An 8,903-nucleotide genomic window follows, 5' to 3' on the forward strand; every position below is an offset into this window, starting at 1 on the left:
TTGACTATCCTTAGGGCATTAGGGGGAGTTAGTGGTATAGAGAGCCTGGTCGTTTTGAGTTGGCTCTTGAGAAGAAGGAGCTATTTCTTCCCTGTCCCCTGCTTAGGTGGGCTCACTAACCCAACTTGGAGTTTTCCTACGTTCTTGAGGAGATTCCTCATCAGCACACTCCCTGACTGTGAGGGGTATGCGTTAGGTTTTTAAAGATGTTTTTCAGGATTTTAATTGGTTTTCTCATTCTGGGGAACACCCTATACCCTTTGGAGAAAGACAAGCCCCAGTCCAGAAAGTAGAAGCTGGAGACCAGTAACAGCATTACCCAGCTTGGGAGTTTTGAACTTAAGAGTAATTTGGATTTTTCCCCTTTATGGTAGGTGTGGAGGTTTTTTTTCCCATCCCTCCTCACAGACTGGAGGCAGGAGAATGAGAACTTGGTTCAAGACTGGGAACATCAGACTTTTGACCCCAGCAAAGTCACCCAGATTGAAAGAAAATTGTTGGATGAAACATGGTGATCTGTAGACTCCCAACGGGATCTCCATCCCCAAGGACCAGGGCATAGGACGTGGGCAAGAGACGGAGCTTTGAACTCAGGTAGGTTTTCTGCATGCTTTGGGGTTCCCCAGTAGGATTCCCCCTACACCCAGGGCTGTTTGTACACTGATGAGGAAAAGTGGCAAGCTTCCCTCAAGGAACTAGAGAGACGTACATGAGCACCCCAGCAAAGAGACTAAGTAACTAGTTCTAATGTACAGTTTCAGTTGTGGAAAGTGTACTGGACTATGACTGACGTTTGGAAAATAATCAATAAATTTTATTTCAACACTGAGTCTGAGTCCAAGTCCAGCCTGTCTACCCTTGAGGAAAATACAAGACCAGAGAGAAACACACATTTAAGGAGAAACACGCCATCATTTGGGCCAAGAAGGATTTCCTTCCCCTTCACGGCAAGAACTCATCCTGTGGGATCTGCATGAAAGAGGAGATATGATGGAGGGGGTAGCCCACACTAAAAAAATACTTTTATGGACCTAGGGGAAACAGCAAAGCCCCAAACAAAGGGTTATAGGGACTTATGATGTACTTTACCCCGGGGGGGAATCTGCATCCGAATAATAAGGTTTTCCTCTATTGCAATTTCAGTGGAAGGGAGGGTCCCAGATTTGCCCCAAATCTCAACAGACCCTCCCTGTGAGCGATGTCAGTAGAGCAGGAGGGTGAGAGGTATCAGATAAAACTCCTCTGCTCTCTTAGTATGTCTTTCCCCAACAGAAAGGTGTTGGGTGCTGGTCTTGCCCTCCAAGAGTGAGCCCTGAGCCTGAAGGAGTCTCTTGTCCTGGGAAGACGGCTGGGATCCTAGCAGAGGGCACTCAGACTCCAGGGTCAGAGGGGAGATGGTGGCTGTGGAGTCCAAGCAGGATTCTGGGTTTCCTGAAGGTCCATGTTGGGAAGATTTCTTCAGATGACGGAACGTGAAGTTCCTCTTTTCCTCCAGACTACTTCTGTGAGTCTCTCCTCCTGACCTCTCCAGAGCATGCTTCCAAGGAATTCAGAGAGACGTGGCCCAGCAGAGGAAGGTCCTGAGGAGCTGCTGACTGAGAAAAATCATCTGATTTTGAGACATTACAAATTCCAGAGAGGAGCGTGCTGCATCCTACAACAGGTACCCGGGCAGAGCCAAAAGAGGAAGGTTCCTGCCCCAGAGAGATTATAATGAGACGGAGTAATTGTTATTTTTTCTTCCTATTTGACTATTTCCTGAACTGTTTGCTGCACTAAACCTTAGTGCACTGCTGTAGGTTTTTGCTTCCTGCCATCAGCAACCAGTAAAGAACATCTACCATTTGCTGGGTGGTTTGTTTTTTTTTATTATTATTTATCTTTTTGACTGGCTCCAGAGGATCTACAAAACCCTGAGGGTCTTAAAGCATTCATTGTTTTCTCTTCCCTGTGCTGGAAGTCCCCAGGAGGAAAAGGGGACCTGTGTTGGCCTATGACCCTCTCAGGGAGCCCCTGTGCCCAGTGAGAAGTCAGGGCGGGGGGAGGGTACATCAATAACTTGAAGATGATAATATTGTGTTATTTTGAGAACTGTATGCAGAATTTCCCCAGGGGTAATTGATTGAATGATACTACAGGATACATTTTGATGCTAGAGTTTGTGTGGGGGGGAGGGGGGGCAGGCGAGTGTTGGGTCGTGGTATAGGTGCCCTTTGGAAGCTCTCTCTGTCCTTCAGATCTATCGAGAGATAGTCGTGTTAGTCACGAGGCAGGTGGCACTTTATAGACGAACCAATTTATTGGGACATGAGCTTTCGAAGACAGCGTCCAATTGGGCAGATGCCTCTATAAAGGTGTCACCTGCCTCGTGTCATTTTTTCTTTTTTATAGCATCTTTATAAACAACTTAAAACCTGCCCAACTAAGCTCATCAGGCCACAGTATGCCTAGCTTAAGCTGTGCTCATTTCTCGGTTATTTAGATAACATTTGAATATATTCATGGCTTTTATTTTGGTGGGAAGTGGCATTGTTAAATGTTTTTTGTTTTTTTTTCAGGGAAATGATGACTTTTCCAGATTCACCTGTAGGCCCCATGATTGATAGTGGGGTCTGAGCAGGTTCAGGCTCTTTTGTTTTAATGGATGTATATTGTTTTATTGTTTTATGTGATAGCTAAACATGTACATCACTTTGGAAATGTTTATCATAAAATTGGAAAGAGACTAATAAATTCCTATAAATAAATAAAAGATGTCAAAGTAAAAGGATACACACATGATGATGTACTTAACATGAGACCAGTGAAACTAATACAGATAAAACTTCCTGCATCCTGAAGAGATGTCAAACCATATCCTTCATACAATAATAGACAAGATGCGCAAAGGCTCTACGTGGTGAGAATGAGAACCCCACCCACCCCAATCTCTACGATGAGGACATTGAATCAGGAACATTCCTGGAAATGCTACTGCTTGCTCAGTGGTTGATCTGAACTCTGTTTCTCATAGGAGAAATACAGAGTGACTCCAGAGCCACACCCTTGAACTTCTAAAACCAAAAGTCTCTTTTTTCCTCCCATCCTTATTAGGGGCAAACATAACTGAGACATCCAGATCACCCTCCCTAAGTTCATGCCTTTAGTTCTTGCTCCAGTGCATGAGTCATCCAGATTTGCTGGCACACAGCATCCAAGGGAAGCTCAGCCAGAGCACTCTGGCAGAGGAATGGCATTTTTCATAGAAGCAGCACGTTACAAAAGTAGAAAGAAAAATAAAATCGATCGACAGAGCAGATTAAAAAAAAAAAATCCTGACTCGTACTCAACTGCTCTTACCCTGGAAGGAAAGTCCATAGATTCACTTTGTGAACAGACATCCTCGGCTGCCACATTATATAAGGGCAAGCTGATCTCATGGGACGTCAGTATCACACCGGGCCCAGGGTGCAATACTTCTAGGATGCAACCAGTAAGATAGTTTTGGGCAAAAGTAAGCAAAATCAAGCCCACAAATCACTCTGCTAGCACAATTTAGAAACAGCTCATCTTCTGCCCAAGAGACAGAGTATATATAATTTTCTCTTCTACTTCTGGAAGAATAGACATTTTTACAAACAAACAGTGCAATCAAAAAGATTAAGCAAGCATCATGGGACATTTGTCTAAGCTTTAATTTTGGCTGCCTGCACCTTCCTCCCACCCCTGCCAACTCCCACTGTGGATTCTCCCTTCCTTTGTAAAGGGAAAAGGCAAATTAAACCCTTGACAGAAAATGCACTATTTCTTGCAGACTTTACTTGCAGGTGTTTGAGCACCAGTTAAAAAAAAGAGCCAGAACAGCATCGAAGAGTTTGACCAACATAAAAACTGCAAGGGCAAATGTGGAGCCCTTTACCAACGTCAGGAAACCTTCAGGAAGATAGGCGTCAGGTCAGGATGGCACCCCCTCCTCTGTGCCACATAATATATAGCTACCCCTACCCATTGCCCAAGCCCCAAGAGATGGGGGCTGAGAGTTTCCACTGCTGGAGCTGTTAGAGGCAACACCCAATAACTGCCAGGATCCACTGCAAGCCATGGACACAAACTACCAAAATCAGCATTAAAGCCATGTGATAGGGCTTTGCAAAACAGTAAACCCACCCCTAACTCCTCCTCTTTTTCAGATTTGCATCACACCATACGATATGGTGCGAAAACACCTTAACGCATTTTGATAAATGAGAGGGTTAGATTGTAAGCCTTCTGGGAATAGGGAAATATTTATGGTACCTGAATGTAATCCACTTTGAAGTGCTGAGAAAAGTGGAATATAAATCTAAATAAAAAATACTTGCTAACTTCATGGAGTGCCTCCTAGTCCTTCTATTATCTGAAAGAGTAAATAACCGAGTCACATCTACTCGTTCAAGACCTCTCATGATCTTAAAGACCTCTATCATATCCCTCCTCAGCCATCTCTTCTCCAAGCTGAATAGTCCTAACCTCTTCAGCCTTTCCTCATAGGGGAGCTGTTCATTCCCCTTCATTATTTTGGCTGCCCATATCTGTACCTTCTCCATCGCAACTATAACTTTTTTGAGATGCGGCGACCAGAATTGTACACAGTATTCCAGGTGCAGTCTCACCATGGAGCGATACAGAGGCATTATGACATTTTCCGTTTTATTCACCATTCCTTCCTAATAATTCCTAACATTCTGTTTTCTTTTTTGACTGCTGCAGCACACTGAGCTGACGATTTCAATGTATTATCCACTATGATGCCTAGATCTCTTTCCTGGGTGGTAGCTCCTAATATGGAACCTAACATCGTGTAACTACAGCAAAGTTTATTTTTCCCTATATGCAACATCTTGCACTTATCCACATTTAAATTCATCTGCCATTTGGAAGCCCAATCTTCCAGTCTCGCAAAGTCCTCCTGTAATGTATCACAATCCGCTCGTGATTTAACTACTCTGGATAATTTTGTATCATCTGAAAATTTGATAACCTCACTCATCGTATTCCTTTCCAGATCATTTATATATATATATAACTATTAACACTATGATGTCTAAAACCTTTTCTTATCACAGTTGACTTCAGATCTGTACTTCACCTTCTCACTTTCTCTAACACTGACTATTGCAATTCCCTATTACTTGGATTACCAGCTTCTAACATCACTCTGCTCCAATTACTACAAAACGCAGCGGCGAGAATCCTAACAGGCGTTAAAAAACATGAACACATTACTCCCATCCTTATTTCCCTACACTGGTTACCTATTAAATACCGTATAGAATATAAAACCCTAAACATCACACACAAATAAATACATATAGATCAACCAAACTGGTCCATTATTAATCTCATTCCTCACATGACTCAGCGAAACCTTCGTTCAAACAACAAAGGCTTTCTGAGAATTCCCCCTGTCCGATCAGCTCAACTCTCAACAACCCGTGAAAGAGCCTTCTCCATCACCTGCCCTAAATTATGGAACTCAATCCCATTGGAGCTTAGAATGCAATCCAACTTAAAAACATTTAAAAAGGATCTGAAAACATGGCTTTTCTTCAAAGCTTACAATGACACCCAAGCTCTCACAACAATACCTCAGCAACTGACCTCCCAAATGAACTTTAACTTGCTCAGTTTCCATGGACAACAATACTCCAAACCACCTCCAGCTGATAACTCATACTTTCCCTTAGTTTGTAATAATGTGGAAGTTAACATCACTCCACTTTACCCTATCTGCTGTACTTTAACCTCACTGTATCTATTCCCACCCCCTCTCTATACATCTACCCTACCTTTACCCTGATGATGTTGCCTATATATAGATCCCCCTTTTTGAAAATATGTAACCTTTTATCCCCCTGTTGAAATATGTAAACCGTTGTGATGGCATTACCAAATGACGCTATATAAAACACAATAAATAAATAAATAAATAAATATTGAAAAGCACCGGTCCAAGTACAGATCCCTGAGGCACTCCACTGTTTACCCATTTCCACTGAGAAAATTGACTATTTAATCCTACACTCTGTTTCCTGTCTTTTAACCAGCTTGTAATCCACGAAAGGACATCGCCACCTATCCCATGACTTTTTAGTTTTCTTAGAAGACTCTCATGAGGAACTTTGTCAAACGCCTTCTAAAAATCCAATTACACCACATCTACTAGTTCACCTTTATACACATGTTTATTAACCCCTTCAAAAAAAATGAAGGCAGATTTGTTAGGCAAGACTTCCCATCGGTAAATCCATTAAACAATGTCTTTCTATATGCTCTATGATTTTGATCTTGAGAATAGTTTCCACTATTTTTCCAGCACTGAAGTCAAGCTCACTGGTCTATAGTTTCCCGGATTGCCCCTGGAGCCCTTTTTAAATATTGGGGTTACATTGGCCACCCTCCAGTCTTCAGGTACAATGGATGATTTTAATGATAGGCTACAAATTTTAACTAATAGATCAGAAATTTCATTTTTAAGTTCCTTCAGTACTTTAGGATGCATACCATCTGGTCCAGGTGATTTGCTACTCTTTAGTTTGTCAATCTGGCCTACCTCATCTTCCAGGTTCACAGTGATTTGGTTCAGTTTTGACTCATCACCCTTGAAAACCATCTCCAGAACTGTTATCTCCCCAACATCCTCATTAGTAAACAAGGAAGCAAAAAATGTGTTTAGTCTTTCTGCGATGGCCTTATCTTCACTAAGAGCCCCTTTAACCCCTTGGTTATCTAACGGTCCAACCGACTCAGTCACAGGTTTCTTGCTTCGGATATATTTTTAAAAGTTTTTATTATGAGTTTTTGCCTCTATGGCCAACTTCATTTCAAATTCTCTCTTCGCCTGTCTTATCAATGTTTTACACTTAACTTGACAGTGCTTAAGCTTTTTCCTATTTTGTTCAAATGGATCCTTCTTCCAATTTTTGAAGGATGTTTTTTGGCTAAAATAGCCTCTTTCACCTCACCTTTTAACTATGCCAGTAATTGTTTTGCCTTCCTTAATGCATGGAATACATCTGGACTGCGCTTCTAAGATTATATTTTTAAACAATGTCCATGCTTGTTGAACACTTTTAACCTTTGCAGCTGTACCTTTCAGATTTTTTTCTATTTTCCTCATTTTATCAAAGTTTCTCTTTTGAAAATGTAGTGTTAGAGTTATAGATGTACTTATTGTCCCCCCTTCCAGTTATTAATTTAAATTTGATCATGTTATGATCACTATTGTAAAGTGGCCCCACCACCATTACTTCTCTCACCAAATCCTGCATTCCCCTAGGAATTAAATCTAAAATATCTCCCTCTCTCATTGGTTCCTGAACCAATTGCTCCATGAAGCAGTCGTTTATTACATCCAGGAACTTTATGTCTCTAGCAAGTCCTGATGTTACATTTACCCAGGGGTAATTGAAATCTCCCATTATTATTGCATTGCCAAATTGGTATTGAGAAGGGCAACCAAAATGATAAAGGGGATGGAACAATTGTCCTATGAGGAAAGGCTAAAGAGGTTAGGGCTCTTCAACTTGGCGAAGAGATGATTGAGGGGAGATATGACAGAGGTCTATAAAATAATGAGAGGAATGGAATGGGTCAATTCAAAACCGTTGTTTACACTTTCAAAAAGTAAAAATACTAGGGGACATGCAATGACGTTGCTAGGTGATTTAAGACAAATAGGATAAAATATTTTTTTTTACACAATGCAAAATTAAACTCTGGAATTTGTTGCCGGAGAATGTGGGAAAAGCTGTTAGTGTAGCTGGGTTTAAAAAAGGTTTGGACAAGTTCCTGGAAGAAGAGACCAGAAACCATCATAGAGGTAGACATGGGAAAATCCACTGCTTGTCCCTGGGATAAGCAACATGGCATCTATCGACCTCTTGGGATCCTGCCAGGTACCTTTCACCTGGATTGGCCACTGTTGGAAACAGGCTTGATGGACCAGTCACCTACAACATACGAACGGGCAGAGACAGATTAGATTAGATTAGATTTTAAGAAAGATACCACAGGTGTTTTCCACATGTGCAAAAAAGGAGATATGGGAAAAGATGCTAACGATAAATAAAAATAGGAAGAACTTTTAGGCAGAACACGATGCTCAAAGAACACTTTCTACAAGCAGAACCTATGCAGCAAAGAATGAAGCAGAAACCTGCTACATCCTTTCAATTGACAAACCAAAAATAAAACGACAAATCAGCAGGAAGACAAATAGGTGGAGTACAGCAGCCACTCCCAACAGAGCCTGTAAGTTTACAGGCCTTAATCAAAATATCGAGCTCCTTAATGTTACGCCAGGTCTACTAAATATTTTTACAGGATAGGATGAGGACTGCTGTTTTTCTTGGCTCAGCTGGTTTCTTACTGCTCAAATCAGAACTGGGCGACAGCAGTCTGAGTCTTTATTCACATCTCCCTCCCTTCCCTTCCCCCATGCCAGCCCAGGGAACAGAGGATCCTCCTCCTCCCCATGTGACAGACCTTGGCAAGAGGCCACAGATACCTCTGGAACCTGGGACGCATGCAAAGCCCAAGTCTGGCCACCAGGTGTCACTGTTAAGCAGCACCTGAAGCTCCTCTCTCCCTTAGTTGCCTCCGCATCCTCTCCAGTCAGCCCTGGGAACAGGACAGGTCCTCTGTACGGCAGTGCGTACGGTAGCACTGGCCAATAGGCTTGCCCAGCTCAACTCATTCTTAAAACAAGTGCCCCAAAGCAACATCTCAATCCCCAGCTTTAATTAATCAGAAACTAGTATTTACCCTTCCCCCTGCTCCCCAAAAAAATCTATTTGTAGTGCTGGTGGCAGGCATGGGCTAAGCAAAAGCAAGAGGAGCACAAAGTTATAAAAATAGTTACCAACATTAATTTTGTGACATGC

At 42.1% G+C, this 8,903-nt stretch overlaps 1 protein-coding gene across 2 annotated transcripts in view; it reads right to left on the reverse strand.

Moving 5' to 3' along the window:
• LOC115085729 (CMP-N-acetylneuraminate-beta-galactosamide-alpha-2,3-sialyltransferase 1-like) overlaps positions 1-8,903 on the reverse strand; it is a 247,398-nt gene that overhangs the window by 227,865 nt on the left and 10,630 nt on the right. The gene's annotated exons all lie outside the window — the stretch shown is intronic.

This window comes from Rhinatrema bivittatum, chromosome 2 (assembly GCF_901001135.1).
Source record: "Rhinatrema bivittatum chromosome 2, aRhiBiv1.1, whole genome shotgun sequence".
NCBI lineage: Eukaryota > Metazoa > Chordata > Amphibia > Gymnophiona > Rhinatrematidae > Rhinatrema > Rhinatrema bivittatum.